Source organism: Stenella coeruleoalba, assembly GCF_951394435.1.
Source record: "Stenella coeruleoalba genome assembly, chromosome: 6".
In the NCBI taxonomy this organism is placed as follows: Eukaryota; Metazoa; Chordata; class Mammalia; order Artiodactyla; family Delphinidae; genus Stenella; species Stenella coeruleoalba.
This window is the reverse complement of record NC_137151.1, coordinates 4,163,756-4,181,149: the sequence shown is the minus strand read 5'-3', so window position 1 is coordinate 4,181,149 and position 17,394 is coordinate 4,163,756. Positions and strand designations below refer to the sequence as shown.

The 17,394-nt window shown below is 42.5% G+C and overlaps 2 protein-coding genes across 4 annotated transcripts in view; one reads left to right on the top strand and one right to left on the bottom strand.

Annotated features, from left to right (window-relative positions):
- The window catches only part of PLEKHB2 (pleckstrin homology domain containing B2), a 48,683-nt gene extending 45,717 nt beyond the window's left edge, over positions 1–2,966 (bottom strand). Inside the window, exon 1 of one of the 3 annotated variants that reach the window (XM_079924245.1) lies at positions 2,829–2,966. The gene's annotated coding sequence lies outside the window, so the exon portion shown is untranslated. The remainder of the gene's footprint in view (positions 1–2,828) is intronic. The other 2 variants (XM_079924243.1, XM_079924244.1) reach the window with 2 other exon arrangements.
- Positions 2,967–14,351: 11,385 nt separating this feature from the next.
- FAM168B (family with sequence similarity 168 member B) overlaps positions 14,352–17,394 on the top strand; it is a 37,954-nt gene continuing 34,911 nt past the window's right edge. The window contains exon 1 of the mRNA XM_079923767.1: positions 14,352–14,601. The gene's annotated coding sequence lies outside the window, so the exon portion shown is untranslated. The remainder of the gene's footprint in view (positions 14,602–17,394) is intronic.

Sequence of the window (17,394 nt, the reverse complement as noted above, 5' to 3'; positions counted from 1 at the left end):
TATTCAACAATTCAAGTTTTTGAGGTTTGTTTGTTTGGCCACGCCTCGAGGCTTGTGGAATCTTAGTTCCCCAACCAGGGACTGAGCAGTGAGAGCCAGTCCTAATCACTGGACCGCCTGGGAATTCCCCAATTCAAGTTATTTTAAAATATGAACTCAAATCACTGTAAAAATCATTGAATCCAAAAGGGACCCACTTAAGAGGTGGAAAGAATATTGCCTTTGGAATCTGACAGTTCTGAACTGAAAACCCACTTTGCCTGGCTCCTCTAGTTAGCACTTCCCAAGGAATAATATGACTACCTCAAGAGTGATATCTGGGGACTTCCTGACGGTCCAGTGGTTAGGACTCCGTGCTCTCACTGCCAAGAACCCAGGTTTGATCTCTGGTCGGGGAACTAAGATCCCACAAGCTGCGAAGCGTGGCCAAAAAAAAAAAAAGAAGAAAAGAGTGGTATCTGTTCTTTCTGTACCACTGACCTACACATTTCACAAATTCAGTCCCTGAGATTATCAGGAAATCTACTTTCAGAATGTGTTAACTAGAAGAACTATTATTTTAGCTGTGAAAGTTGTTTCCTTATCAAAGAGAGGAAAACTCTGTTCTTCAAGGACTCCAAAACGACACAGGGGACAAGAAGGACTGGGTGATCCATCCCAGTCAGTTCATATGTGGTGTTGGCCATTTCAGGTAGCAATCAGTTCTTAATAACAAGCCCAATAATAAGCACTCATCAAAGGCCAGACAGACTAAAACAAAGAGGCAAGAAAGTTCAACTCTGGCCTCATGATCAAGTTCAGAAGCAAATACACAACAAATAAAACATGACTGGTTCAACTAGCCCACTTTTTGTAACATTTTTAATAGTTTACTTTACTCAGCAGTTTTTGGCAGTTACTGACACTAATAAAGTAATTCTTTAATTTCTTTAGACATCCAGTAAAAAAGAAAAAAGACAGAGGAAAGGAGAAAGAACCCAAATATTAATGTAGGATGGCAAGCTAGGAAGTATAGCAAACCTTCCAGAGAGTCAAGAAAAACTTCTCTACTCAGTGCTCTGTGGTGACCTAAATGGGAAGGAAATCCAAAAAAGAGGGGATATATGTATACGTATAGCTGATTCACTTTGCTGTACAGCAGAAACAGAACATTGTAAAACAACTATACTCCAATAAAAATTAATTTAAAAAAAAAGAAAGAAAAGAAAAGAAAAACCTCTGTCTTCCCCCAAGGAGTAATATGACTACCTCAAGAGTGGTATCTGTTCTTTCTATACCACTGACCTATACATTTCACAAATTCAGTCCCTGAGATTATCAGGAAATTTACCTACAGAATGTGCTAAACCATTAAAAATATGCTAGTAAAGAACCATTGTCAGGCTCTGAGCTCTTTTCTGCAGCCTCCTTCAGGAAGCATTTACTGACCACCTACACTGTGCGAGACACTCTTATCTGCCAGGATAATCCTGCAACATATGCTTGATTCCTGCCCTCAGAGATGGGGGGAGTTAAGGAATCACTACCCCACTGAGTAAACACCAAGCACAAGGGAAGCCCAGACAAGCACCTGCCCAGCTCTCTTCCCAATACCCACCTCCCATCAATAACCATCAGCCCAGCCCAGGGGCCACTCCTGAGCACAAGAGAACCAGTCGCAGAAGCACATGCACACATACACAGATATTTTGGTCATTAATTTGTCAGACAAACATTAAGCGTCGTAAATAAACAGGTAGTTAACAGTCCCAGCTTGGGCCCTAATTCCCCTCGTGACTTTTACACAAGTCACTTCCTGCATTGGCGCTGGTTTCCTCAAAGACTACCAAGACCCAGGAACTTCCCTCCCTTTAGACTAAGCGCCGCTCCCCCTGGCAGAGGCTCCACCGCGTCCTAGACAGAGGAGGTATTAAAACAACGAAAGCTTCTCAAGAGTCAACAGCGTTTGGAATTAACCACGCATGTTCCCCTGGATCTTTTGACACTGTGATCATCCCACCTCATTCCTTTCCCCCACTCACGCTGAAAACCTGGAACTTTACTATTCGGTCATTTATGCAGACTTTTCTGTGTAAATTACTCTATTTTTGAGTTAAAAGCAAACAAAAAACACTACTCTGACGCGAAATGAAAACCCCTGACCTTCGGGGTTCCCCATGTAGTTAGGTGAGAGAATCAAACGTGGAAAAAGACCTATAATACAACACCAAGCACTTAGAGCCAACGACACTGCAAAACCAAGAGTAGGTGAAACGAGCGGAGGCGGGCCCCACCCGAGAGCGCACAGCTTCAATGCCATTCCGGACTCCTTAAGGAGGTTGCGACCTCCGGGCGGCAGGATAACCAAAAAGAGCCCCAATCCCCTCGACCAGACGGGCTGCAGGGCCGGAGACCTGCGCCCCGCGGGCAGAAAGGCGGGGTGGCCGGCGGGGATCACCTGCAGGAAGGGGGGCGGCAGCAGGAGCGCTCTGGCGGGGCGGGCGGCTCCAGGGGAGACTCTAGACTGACCGGGGGAGGGGGAAGGGGAGGCGGGTCTGCTCCGGAGGGGCGGCGAGCGGGCGGCTCTAGGGGAGGCTCCGGAGGGATCCGGGGAAGGGAGGCGAGGGGGAAGGGGAGTGGGGAGGAGAGGAAGGAAGGGGAGAGGAGAGGGGAAGGACTCGGGTGGGGCTGGGGGGCGCTGACGGGAGTCTCCTGGAGAGGCTCCGGAGGGACCGACGCCCGGGGTGGGGAACGGAGGGCGCGGGCCTGGGGTCTCCCTGGAAGGGCGTGGGGTGGGTGAGCCCGGCCCGAGGGGGTCTGGGTCGCCCGGACCAGACAGGAACATTCACCTGCAAAGCCTCCGGCCGCAGCCACGTACCGAAGCAGGGTGGGAGCGCAAGGACACTGCCGGACTCCTCGGCTCCGACTGCCTCACGCCAGCGTCTTGGCTGCCGTCCGACGGCACGTCTCCCCGGCGCGCATGCGCACGGCACGCACTGCAGGCCGGGAGGTTCGGTGGGGCCCGGGCAAGCCTGGCTGTTGCGCGGGGTGCGCAGGCTTAAGTTTCACCTGAAAAGGAACTGTAGGCCCCGTGATCTTGCTTATAAGTACCACCGTCCAGTGAAAGAAGCCAGGCAGGGCTCTTTAGAGAAACGACTGACTCTAGAACTGCTTCGGGGAAAGTACAGCTGATTGGAGGAGCATCGTGTAGCGCCAGAAGTGCGGAATGCTCAAAAATAATGCGTGTAGGCCTGTCAAGGGACATAGGAGTCAACCTGAAACAGCTTCCAGTGCCCAAACCTGGCACAGTTATAACTTAGAATATAAAATAAGTATATTAGAGTCCATTCTGCTGTAAATAAATAATTAAATACATTACTGGGGAGAGGAGCTAACTCTTCCTTATAGAAGAATTCTAATTAATCATGCTCCATACAGAGGGTGTATTAATCTCCACCCACGCACCCCTGAGCGTGGGCTGTGCATGGTCACTTCCTCCCAGAGTGCAGTGTTGGAAAGGGGAAAAATAACTTCTACGGAGGAGAAACCTGACAAACGCTACTCAACCACGTGATCAAGGTTAACATCAACAGCAATAAGTCTTGTTGATAGTATTTACCCTTGATACGACATAATGACAAGGTCACTTTTCCTGCAGTCTTACTCCCCAAAACAAGCATAGCCCCAGTCTAACTATGAGAAAAACAGCAGACAAATCCCAATTGAGGGATATTCCACAAAATACCTCACCAGGGACTTCCCTGGTGGTCCAGTGGCTATGACTCCGCGCTCCCAATGTAGGGGGCCCAGGTTTGATCCCTGCTCAGGGAACTAGATCCCACATGCTGCAAATAAAAGATCCCGCGTGCCGCAGCTAAGGCCCAGCACAGCCAAATAAATAAATGAATAAATATTAAAAAAAAAAAAAAACCTCACCAGTATTCCTCAGAACTATGAAGGTCATGAAAAACAAAGAAAGACTCACATGCAGTGTAGTGTCCTGGATGGGATCCTGTAACAGGGAAAAAAAATGTTAGTGAAAAAAATTGTAAATTCCAAATAAATTCTTGATTTTAGTTAATTGTAATTATTAGCTATTTTTAGTTTTGACAAGTGTACCGTGGTTATGTAAGATGTTAACTTTAGGGGAAACTGAGTGAAGGGTATAGTCCCTCAGTATCGTTGGGGGATACTGACCTCTCTCTGTAGAGCTACAAGTCTAACTCTGACTACCTTCAGTGTTAGGTACCTATCTTTCAGGGATTTGGAGTGTCCAAAAATACACTAACATATTGTCTTTGAGTGATGGGATTGTGCATGACTTATTTCTTCTTCCTACTTTTCTGTACTTTCCAAATTTTCTTTAATGCATCACTCAAACAACTTAAAAATCACTTTAACAACTTAACAACAAGAAAAAGTAATACTTGAATCCAGTTTGGTGAAGGTAGATGCTCTGGGAACTGGGGCAGGTGCACCCACTAGTAAGTTTTCTGGTTAATAAAATTGGCTTTCTGTCCAAGCCTGCTGACAAGAAAATTACAGTAGGGAGAAGGCTAACATTGGGTAAGCCACACATCTCCCAGTACAAAATATGTGGCCAATACTGAAAGGTGTGCTTCAGGGAACCACACTGGGTCTCTGCTTCCATCAGCTGCTTGACTCCTTGGCTCCATACAATGTGTGGTCCTCAACCCAGGCAAACCAAATTATGACCTGATTAGCCCCACTTCCCAATTACTAGTACACTTTCTTTATTGCAAAAAAGAAAGTGATAAGTTCTTGTGGTTAAAAAAGAAAAGCTAAATAGGACATGAAGTAAAATATCATCCCCCTGCCAATCCCACATAATCTGGAATGAGAATCTTCCAAGTAACAGGAGGTAATAGACATCCTTTTATTTCCAGCTTCCTTTACCTTTTCTAAATGAATCACAGCTCTCATGTTCTCTTTGTTGGATTACTTTTTATTTTCCTGCAGCACCTATCTATCTATCTCTCTATCTATCTATAGCAGATGTGCCACTTAGGGTAGAGCAGTTGGACTTCACCAGCCCCACAATGTTCATCAGTACCCCAAATCCATCCCAACAGACATACAATTCTAGTGAGAACAGAGTGTGGGTTGAGCCAAAGCAAAGTCCAGCTCAGGAATAGGAAGCTCTTCCACTGAGCTTGATACACCTTTGCTCCTCCTATGAGGAAATGCTGGAACTGCCTCTATTGGGTAGGAAACAATGAGTTTTGTGCACTTATATTTGACTTTATTTTGCCCTCGACATCTGCTGAGAAGCCTTGGCTTTCTTCAGTTGAGTCAATTTCTTTTGAGGAGAGCAGTTGGGTTTTTGCCCACTGTAAGCATGAAACTCCCAATGCACACAAGAATGGGGAAGGGAGATGGGGTGTAGCTGTGGCACAGGCAGCCTTGCAGTTACTGTTCTTGTTTACAGGCCCATTTCTCACCACCTTTCCCCTCTGCCCCCATCACACTTGCTCTGGGTTGCAGGTTTTTCTGCCTATTTGAACCATCCACTTGAAAGTGAGTCCTTTCCCTCCCCCACCCAACCAGGGCCTCTACTACTGCTTCAGTTTTCTGTGCTGCCTATTATTTTTTAAACATCTATCATCTATTTCATAAAAGTCTAAGGAGAAAATAGAAGTGTAAAAGTGTATTCTTGATCTGCCGTCTTGAATCAGAAGCCTCCAACCCCAATTGCTTTCTCTCATGCTCAATTGTCTCAAAATGTTTGGTTAACTGACAATGCCCTTAACTTGTTTTCCAGGACTTTTACAAATACGTTTTCTTTTACCTTAATAGGGCCTTGGAAGGGAAGAGACATAGATCTCTGTGTTCAACCCAATGTGCAGAACCAAAACAGAGTTTTGTGCTCTCAAAAACTTTGCCTCCAGCTAGATGGTGAGCAGAAAACAGTGCTATTTTCCTATTAAACCCTCAGTTTATATATAGTTGACAAGAAAAACACTAAGACTCCAATATAAAAACAGGCAAAGGGACTTCCATGGTGGTCCAGTGGCTAAGACTCCACGCTCCCAATGCAGGGGGCCTGGGTTTTATATCTGGTCAGGGAACTAGATCCTACATTCCACAACTAAAAATCCCACATGCCGCAACAAAGATCCGATGTGCTGCAACTAAGGTCCGACACAGCCAAATAAATAAATATAAAAAAAAATAAAAGACAAAGGAAATATGAATAAATCATTCACAAAAGAAAAAATGTGAATGCAACAAATATTTTTAAATGAATCTTGCCTGCAACCTAGCAATTGCAAATTAAAACAAATGAAATATAGATTTTCAGTGATCAAATTTTGAAAGATTTTTTAAAAATTTAATCAGCTATACATATACATATATCCCCATATCTCCTCCCTCTTGAGCCTCCCTCCCACCCTCCCTATCCCACCCCTCTAGGTGGTCACAAAGCACTGAGCTGATTTCCCTGTGCTATGCAGCAGCTTCCCACCAGCTATCTAAAAGATAGTGGGAAATTTTAAAGGATTTTTAGTGAAATACTCAATAGAAGGATTTAATGAGACGGTCACTGTGATACACTTGCTTGTGCAAATGTAAATTGGTACAATCCTGGAATAAAATTTGATAATATCAAGAGGTTTAAAATACTTCATACTTGGGAATTCCCTGGTGGCCCAATAGTTAGGACTCTGCACTTTCACTGCTGAGGGCCTGGGTTCAATCCCTGGTCAGGGAACTAAGATCCCCTCAAGCCGCGTGGCACCACCAAAAAAAAAAAAAAATACTTCATACTCTTTAAACCAGTAATTCTTTGAGGCAACGATCCCATAATAAACAGAAACTCCAACCAAAAATTGTTTACAAGGATGTACATCAGGTATGTAAGAAATGGAAATTAAAACAATCCTGAATACACTACTATATATAAAATAGATAAGCAACAAGGATTTACTGTTTAACACAGGAAATAATATTCAGTATCTTGTAATAACTTATAATGGAAAATAAACTGAAAAAAATATATATATCTATATAACTGAATCACTTTGCTGTATACCTGAAACTAACACAATATTGTAAACCAACTACTTCAACTAAAAAAAAAGAAAAATCCTGAGATACAATTTCATACCTACCTGTTTGGCAAAACTCTAAAACGTCATGGTAAATGTGACAAATATGTGAAGGTACCAGAGTTCATATCTTAGTGGGGATAGTGTAGCTTGTTACAAACACTTTAAAGAACTATTCAGCACTACCTAGTAAGTTTTAAGGTGCATGTACCCTATGACCAAACAATTCTGCTTCTAGGCAAGTGCCTTAGCATAGTATTTTCAAACTGTCTGACTCCCACCTACAATAATAAATTTACTTCATAACTCAGTACATAACATATGAGTAAAAAAATTTATATAAAAATAACTTTTTACCAAACAATACTTACCCTTACTCTTGTGCCACATGCTCTACATTATTATTTTCCAGTCTAATCCATGTTTAAAAATGCAGACAATGAATCACTAGATTGATTTCGTGACCTGAGCCTGGAGTGGGCTGGTGCTCATGATTGATTATCTATTGCTGCATACCAATCTACTGCAAAGCTTAAACACCTTATCGTTCTTGTGTCTCAGAGTACTCTGGGTTGCTATTTCCTTTATGTTAACTAGTAAGATCAAAGCGAAATAACCTTGTTGGAACTTCAGTTGTTTGTCAATGACGTGAGTGACTTCTTTGCTGAATAGGATAGTAATAGTTTTTTAATATTAGGAGAATATTTTGTAAATTTTTTTGTTCTACTCACAATGTGATACCTACAGACACCACCCCTTTTAAATTTTAATCTGCATTATTAATATTATCTCCATCATATGCATAAATCTATAAAATTAACAAAACAATAAATCAAGCCCTGATTACTATTATCCCATGAGTTGCATTCTTGCCCTGGCGGATTTCAGACTCCAGAGGTGACGCCCAGGGAGGGAGGCAGGAAGGGAGCCCTCAGCCTAGTGTAGCTCCAAGTTTCCACCTGGCAGGTCCCAAAGCTGCCAAGAGCCTCAGGGTACAGGCAACAAGACGGTAATGAGGAAAGGGTGAATTTTGAGTATTTATTCCTTTTGTCTTTACATCAAGTTCCTATAATTCAATTTTTAATAAAGTCTGGCTTGCCAAATTCCTGAAAATGTGTCCCTTGGATTCCGGGAGCCAGTATAAGCATTGAAAGTCACCCCGCACACCACTGAGCTTGATTAGCTGTTGTTCTCCTGAGGGTAGATGCGTGGTCTCATCCCAGTTTTTGGTTATTAACAATAAAACTGCTGTGAAACCTAAGTGAACATCGACAGATGAATGGATAAAGAAGATGTGGCACATATATACAATGGAATATCACTCAGCCATAAAAAGAAATGAAATTGAGTTATTTGTAGTGAGGTGGATGGACCTAGAGTCTGTCATACACAGTGAAGTAAGTCAGAAGGAGAAAAACAAATAGCATATGCTAACACGTATATATGGAATCTAAAAAGAAAAAAATGGTTCTAATGAACCTAGGGGCAGGACAGGAATAAAGACACAGATGTGGAGAATGGACTTGAGGAAACGGGGAGGGGAAGGGTAAGCAGGGACGAAGTAAGAGAGTAGCATTGACATATATACACTATCAAATGTAAAATAGCTGGCTAGTGGGAAGCAGCTGCATGGCACAGGGACATCAGCTTGGTGCTTTGTGACCACCTAGAGGGGTGGGATAGGGAGGGTGGGAGGGAGACACAAGAGGGAGGGGATATGGGGATATACGTATGCATATAGCTGATTCACTTAGTCATACAGCAGAAACTAACACAAACGCTGTAAAGCAGTTATACTCCAATAAAGATGTTAAAAAAAACTGTTATGAAAATTCCTGTACAATTCTTTGCATTAAGGTATGCTTTCATTTCTCTTTGGCAGATACCTTCAATTTGCTGGGTGATAGGATAGGTGTATGCTTATTTTTTTTAAAGAAATGACCATACATTTTTCCAAAATGATTATACCATTTTATACTCTCATCAAAATATAAGATTTTTATTTATTTTTAATTTAATTTTAGAACATGTAATATATTCATGCAGTGCAAAAGAAAAACAAACCTTGAAAATGATCATTCTCACCTGTATCCCAGATTTGCTCAGGGTCCACTCAGTCCCTAGTCTCACCACAGGTAAGCACTGCTGCTATTTGGTGGGGTAAAAAGTGCCTTCAGTTTTTTAAGTAAAAATAAAAGACACATTTTTCATTTTCATCAAGAACTTTATTGAACAACGTATTCACCCTTTTGTTCCACTACCTTCTGCCAATTTCCAGGCAATTTCACAATTCTATCTTCCCAAAACTTTTTTATCTTTTTGAGCAAAGAACTGTTCCAGGTGCCATTTACATTCTTCCCGGGAATTGAAATTTTTTCCATTAAGAGAATTTTTTAAAGACCGAAATAAATGGAAATCCGAAGGCTCAATGTCTGGTGAATACAGCGGATGAATCAGAACTTCCCAGCCAAGCTGTAACAGTTTTTGCCTGGTCATCAAACAAACATATGGTCTTGCATTATCCTGATGGAAGATTATGCGTTTTCTGTTGACTACTCTGGACACTTTTTGTTGAGTGCTGCTTTCAGTTGATCTAATTGGGAGCAGTACTTGTTGGAATTAATTGTTTGGTTTTCCAGAAGGAGCTCATAATAGAAGACTCCCTTCCAATCCCACCATATACACAACATCACCTTCTTGGAATGAAGATCAGCCTTTGGTGTGGTTGGTGGTGCTTCATTTCGCTTGCCCCATGATCTCTTCCGTTCCACATTGTTATACAGTAGCCACTTTACATCACCCATCACAATTTGTTTTAAAAACGGAACGTTTTCACGACGTTTCAGTAGAGAATCACATGCGGAAATATGGTCAAGAAGGTGTTTTTTGCTTAACTTGTGTGGAACCCAAACATCAAAGTGATGAACATAACCAAGCTGGTGCAAATGATTTTCAACGCTTGATTTGGATATTTTGAGTATGTCGGCTCTCTCCCATGTGGTACAATGTTGATTGTTCACAATTGTTGTTTCGATTTGATCGCTATCAACTTCAACTGGTCTACCCAACCATGGAGTATAGTTCAGCGAGAAATCTCCAGCACGAAACTTCACAAACCACTTTTGACATGTTTGATCAGTCACAGCACCTTCTCCGTACACTGCACAAAGCTTTTTGTGCGTTTCAGTTGCGTTTTTAACCTTTCTTGAAATAATAAAGCATAATATGCTGAAATTGTTGCTTTTTTCTTCCATCTTCAATATTAAAATGGCTACACAAAAATTCACCAATTTTGATGTCTTTTTTTAAATGCATGCTGATATGACAGCTGTCACGTACAATCTAACTAAATTGTTTCGAATAAAGTTACAGACAACTAAGTGCTACTAGAGCCATCTTACAGAAAAAACTGAATGAACCTTTTGGCCCACCCAATACTTTCTTGCATTTTTACAATTATTTGTGTTTGTATGAAAGTAAATACAAATATATATTTTCATTTCCCCTTTTTTTACATAATCTTCTTTAGCACAGTTGAATCATTTGGCTAAGTCTGCCATAACAAATACCACAGACAAGACAATTTACACAACAGAAATTGATGTTCTCACAGTTCTGGAGGCTGGAAGTCCGAGATGAAGGTGCTGACAAGATTGCTTTCTCCTGAGGCCTCTCTCCTTGGCTTGCTTGGCTTGGTCATCTACTCACATGGTTGTCCATAGATCTATCTTGTCTGTATCCTAATCTCCTCTTCTTATAAAGACAGCAGTCAGACTGGATTAGGGCCCGCCCTACTGACCTCATTTTAACTTAATTACCTCTTTAAAGGTTCTATCTGCAAATACAATTCCATTCTGAGGCACTGGGGTTTAGGGCTTCTGCACATGAATTGAGAGTAAGGGACACAGTTCAGCCCATTACAGTAGTTCTACTCTTTGCTTTGTTCATTTAACAGTCTACCTTGAAGATATTTCCTTTTCAGTATATAGAAAGGTTGCTCATTTCTTTCTTGAGTTATGGAGTATATTACTCAGTCAGTCCTTTAGGACAAACACTAGGGTTGCTTAGGGTATTTTCCTACTCTTAGCAAAACTGCAATGAATAAACTTGAACCTATTTCATTTTACACTTCAGAGAATTTCTTTGTAGAGCAACTCCCAGAAGTGGAATTGTTGGATGAAAAGTTTTCTGTATATTTGTTCTTGATACACATCATCAAATGGTCCCCTCTCCATTCCAGCAATGTGTCTGCTTCCCTACAGCCTCAACAATAGTCACTTTTTTTTGATGCTTGCCAATCAAATAGGTGAAAAGATGCTACCTCAAAGAGTTTTAACTTGCATTTTTCTTTTTATGAGTGAGGCTGAAATTTTTTTTTCATAGGTTTATGAGCCACATTTCTTTTTCTGTGAACTCTCAATTTCTACTGAGTTTTAGGACTTTCTCTTACTGACTTCTGGAAGCTCTTTGACTATTAAGGAGATTAGCCCTTTGACTATGATATGTGTTGGGACTATTTCTTCCTCGTTAATCATTTGTCTTTTTACTATGCTCATGGTGATTTTTGTCAAACCAAAGTTTTTCATAGACATGGTGTCTGAATTTTGAGAGGCAGTTTAAAAAGGCTTTCTTTACTCCATGGTTTAAAAATAATTTTCCATGTTTTCTTCTTGTTCTTTATGATTCCATGGTTGTACATTTATATCTTTTTGCATTTGGATTTTATTCTGGTATGGTGTAAGGTATAGATTCAATTTTACATTTTTTCAGATGGCTATATTTCTGTCCCAATACCATTTATTAAACAGTCCATCTTTCTGCCCAGTGACTTGAGATGTTACCTTTACCAGATACCATCTTCCTAAAATAATTTGTATTTCTGAATTTTCTGTTATATTCCATTGGTCTATTTATGCATCTGTGACACACTGTTGATTGAGAATTTTAAATATGTTTTCTTGTCTGATAGGTTTAGTAGCCCCCTCACTATTACTCCTTATTTTCAAAGTTTTCCTGGCAGTTTTTTTTGTTTTTTGTTGTTGTTGTTGTTTTGGTCACGCAGGACGGCTTGCAGGATCTTAGTTCCCCAACCAGGGATTGAACCCAGGCCTTTGGCAGTAAAAGCGCAAGGTCCTAACCACTGGGCCGCCAGGGATTTTCCCAGATATTCTTGCTTTCGATTTTTCTTGTTGATTTTTTCCTCATGTGTAAATTAGAATTACTTTATCTACTTAAAAATAATTATTGGTGTTTGATAGGAATTGTATTAAATTAATAAATTTAGAAGAATTATCCAAGAATATGTTTTTCTCCATGAATTTAAGTGTTCTTTTGTGCCATTTGGTGGTTATTTTAAATTTTATTCATATAGATCTTGCACAACTCTTACGAAAGTTTATTGCTAGGTATTATATTGTTATATTTATATATTGGTTTATTTTTCCTGTAAGTAACCTTGCATAAAATGGATCTTTTCTTCTATTTTATCGTCTAATTAGTTATTTAGATACATGACAGCTATCTTTTTTTTTCTCACTTCAATTATCACTTGCTGCTGGATTCTCCTGTTTGTGTAGTTTTTTAGATGATACCACTTGCTTTGGATCTGTTGATTAAGTGAGAAATAAACCTCTATTGTGTGAAGACACTGAGATTTGGGGCTTGTTACTGCAGCATTTCCTAGCTATCCTGACAGATACAAGAGACTTAAAAAAAATAATGACGCTCAACAGACAATATATTAGGTTAAATTCTCCAGGGGCAGTGCTATGGAAGCAGGAGTTTAAGGAGAAAAAGCAGGAATGGAATTTCACACTGTTACAGAACTTATTCATGTATTTTAAAAAATTAATTAATTAATTTTATTTATTTTTGGCTGCATTGGGTTTTCGTTGCTGCCGGTGGGCTTTCTCTAGTTGCGGTGAGCGGGGGCTACTCTTCGTTGCGGTGCGCGGACTTCTCATTGCGGTGGCTTCTCCTGCGGCACAGCATGGGCTCCAGGCGCTCGGGCTTCAGTAGTTTTGGCTCATGGGCTTAGCTTCTCCGCAGCATGTGGGATCTTCCCGGACCAGGGCTCGAACCCGTGTCCCTGCATTGGCAAGAGGATTCTTAACCACTGCGCCACCAGGGAAGCCCAGAACTAATTCATGTATTTTTAAAATGGAAAATAGTGGGAATCGAATCACCATGGTGGGTATGTTTTAAAGAATAACATCCCGTTTTATTTAAAACCATCATCACTTACAGCGTGCCAAAAATCAAGTCCTTTGCAACTATTTTAACCTGCACTGAAATCTTAGAGATGCCAAGTAAAAAGTCTTTAGGAACCGTAGCAGATGTTCTCAGCTTGGTCAGGGCAAGGTAGACTGCCTGGACTCTTCCTGCTGAGTACAGGCCACAGGATTCCTTCACCTTTCTCCAAGGCAGACCCATCGGCTCTCAGCTCACGCAGGGAACCTGTGGGTCCAAGTAATGTTGCAGAGACAGCAAGTGCAGCTCTGGGAAAGCGCAAAGCCAAAACTCCCTCTTTCTGAGCAAGTGCTCTGAAGCCAGACGTTGGGGTTTCAATCCCGGGTCGGCTTCCTAGGAGTTGTGTGCTCTCGAAGAACGTTGTCAACCTTCGTGCCTTAATTTCCTCATTTGTAAAACGGCTTATTATGAGTATTAAGTGACTTAATGAATGCAGAGCATCGAAAACAGCGAACGCAAAGAGCGCCGCAGCGCGCTGGCGGCCAGCGTGGCGGCTCCGCGAGCCCGGGCGGTGCCAGCGCCGAGCCCCAGGATGCCCGGCCGGCAGCGGGGCGTTCCCGCTCCTCCGACCACCCCGCCGGAGGCCACCCGACCACCCCGGCCAGGGGCGCGGAGCCTGACAGTCTGGAGAGGCGCAGCCCCTTCGCCGCGGCAGCATTTACACGAGGGTGCCTGTAGTGCGGCGCTGTTTGAAAATTTAAAAAAAATACATTTTCTAAGAAGTTAATAAAACCCTATAATTATGTTCCACTGTGTTCTTTCCACACTGCACGAAGAGCGCAAAGATAGCGTGAGGAAAAACATGAGTGTTTGTTCGAAAAAGTCAACAGCTACGCCCCGGGCGCTGATGACCTCTCAGGCACTCATCCCTCCAAGCTCCAAACTCCGAGAGCCCAAGGACTCGGCCCGAGGATGTCCGCGTCGCGAAGCTCCCCGCTGCCTCCGCATCCGGGAGCTTCTCGGACGCCAGCGGGAGCGCGCACGCCAGCTCCGAGACCGGAAGGTGCCGTGAGGTCACGTGCCGGCGCGCCCCAGCCGCGGCGGGCTCTAGGCGGAAGTGAGGTTGGAGCTCGGCAGCTGCGCAGCGTTGGCGGGGAGCGCGGGCTGCGAAGAGGCGGACCGGACCGAGCGGGGCGAGCGGGAACGCGGGCCGGGGAGGCGGCGGCGGCAAGCAGGGCCTCGCGGCTCAGCCCCGCATCGGAGCAGGCCTCCGCGGCGCGCGCCCCTCGCCGAGCCCGACCCCCGAGCCCGCCCCGGGCCGGCGAGCGCTGGTCATCGAGGCCCAGGCCGCCGCCGCGGCGCGGTAAGTGCGGGCGGGGCACTCGAGGGGCTCGGCGGAGGCTTGCGCTGCCGGAAGTGCGGCGCTTTGTGCGGCCGACTTGGGCGGCGCCAAGGTCGGGCCCGCGGCGGTGCTTTGTCCCGCGCTGGGCCGGGCGGACTGGTGAGGCCCGAGGGAGGCGGAGCTGGGCGACCGGGCGCTAGGGCAGGTGCGGCGTGGGCGGCGGGGACGCTGCCTGGGGGCCGGTGAGAGGGGCATTCGTTGCACAAGAATGTTCTCTGGGTCTTTTTAAGGTCCTGGTGATCAGATCAGGAAAATGAACAAGAAATGGGGAAGCAGTGGGGTGGTGTTTCTGTAACTTAGGTTTAAGGTTCTTAGGATTTTCATCATTTCCAGTGTGTAAACTATTCAACTTTGTCTACTCACAGAGTAAACATTATTCCATTTGACCGGCAAAAGCTTAGCTTGAACGGGTTCAGTGTTTTCTTCAGAAAGGACGTGTCGTGGCCCATTCTGGGTTAACTTTGAGAGAGAAATGCGCCTTTACAACGTACCCCCAAACGGGGTCGTCGTCTTTTATAGTGTATATAAGCATGTGTCTAATGGGTTGTATGAGTTAATGCTTCATTAAAGTCATACGTAAAAGTATTTTGTAGTGTTTTGCCAAGCAAAACAATTTTTTAAATGAAAAGCTTTGTCTAGTTTCCTCTCAAGTTCTCAAATCATCCTTGTGTAATATCAGATGATTTTTTCAAATAGTCTATGAAAAACTTGACAGTAATAGTAGGCACACATTTTAGAACTTTGGTAAATAAGTAGTGGGTTATTTTTGCTTTGACAGCCAAGAATTGAACAATTAAAGGCTAATTTTTCTACTGTTGAAGGTACTGTGCTGCACACTGCGAAGTTTTTTTTTTGTCTCTTTTAAGCTTTATAAATCGGGCTTGCTTTAGTACGAGTGTTCACATAGTTACTTTTATTTAGTCGCGCTTGTGACTAAATGCAGGCTTTAAGAGTTGGAGACTGTAGGCTTCCTCTAGGTTCTGTGCTGCAGTCACTGGACAGGCCGAGCAGGTAGCGTCCCCTCTTCCTGTCTCCAGCCCTTGGGAATAGTGGAAAGATTGGGCTGTGTGTAAGGCAAGTGCCTGCAACCCAGGAGGAAGGAGGAAGCACCATCTGCTGCTGTTGCTATTACTGCCTCTGCCCTCCTATCAGGCCCTGATATACTTGTTAGGATTTTTAGTTAGTATTCTGCTCTACAACTGCTTTTCAGTTCATTTCTATTTTAAGGTTAGACAGAATTGTGATGTCAAAATTATTTGAATTTTCAAACATGGGGAAAAGGTGTAGGGTAATGCCACAGAGGTAGAGGATTAGAAGTATTAAAAAAGAAAACAAGTGCAATTAAAGAATATTTTAAGTTTTTTTTAGGTTCTGTAGTTTACAGGCAAATTTTTGTCTACCAGACTTGTTTTATGTAAACAGCTTCTTTTCCTGGATCAGTTCAGAGCAATTTTAAAGCAACAGTACACCAGTGTACTAGAGTTAATGGTTACTTTTCTTGTGTCTGTGTTCCACTTTATGTCTGTATCACTGAAGTCTCTCCAGTTGTTCTGTGCAGAAAAATGTGAATTTTGCAATAGATTGCAAACCTTGATAGTGAAGGTAGAGTTTGGGGGAGTTTAGAATTTTATCTTATTATATATTCTTGATGTTATCAGATGTTACCGAGAATTTCCAGTTTAGATTGTATTAAAGGGATTTATCTTGTATGTTGCTGAGAGAGAATTTAAGCCCCTCGACATTAGTTTTCTTGATATGAAATACTAAGACAAGGCCTTTCAAGTTTTAGAATTACTATTTCGTGTGGGAACTTTGTTTAGGTCATGGTGTATTTTGAGACTAGAGAAAGTAGTACAGTGATGGGTCTTATATGGGTCTTTCCCTCTGATTATTATTGGATTTTCAAATTGAGAAATTTTTGCTGTCATCTTCTTTTTTAAAGGTAAATCTGAGGCTTAACTTATTTTGCTGCAGGTGTCAAACCACCCATAGGGATTCTGACATTTGAGTCATTACAAATGAGAAACTTAAGAAAAAAAAGTGATACCCTTAGGATCTAGCCTTGGCATCGTGATCTTCCGCCCACACCGAATCAGACTGGGAAATCGGTGGTTTTTGGGTGGCCAGTGGCACTAGAATCCAGGCAGAGTGGTGATGGTGGGTTTTTTCCTTAATTTTTCATTATTTAAAAAGTATAAAAATACAGCGTACAGCCATATACCCAATATCTCAATCCCTTTTATGTAGAAATACTGTAAATTACGACTTCATGTCATTTTTATCCTTACATAGTTTAATATGTACTTCTAAAAATTGATGCATCTTTACATAACCAAAATACTGTTATCACATGTAACAAAATTAATGTTTGTTTAATGCCATTTGATACCTAGCCCATATTCATTTGTATCCTCAAATCCTTAAAATAACCTTTCTACAGTTTTTTCTGTCTTAAAACAAGGATCCAAACAAAAGTGTTTTATAGCCTTTATTAAGTCTGTCTTAATCTAGGACTATCCTTCTCTCCACCTTCCACCTTTTCCCAGACCATTGACTTAGTGAAGAAACTGGACCCCCTTGTCCTCTAGAATGCCCTCCTTTTGGCTTTGTCTGCTTGCTTCATGGTGTTCTGCATATTCCTCTAACTCCTGCCCTTTTTTGTAACCTGGGAGGTAGATGTATAGGCTGCATTGGATTCAGATTTTAGTGTTTTAGTCGCAGTACACCTCAGATGATGCAGAGTAATTCCATCAT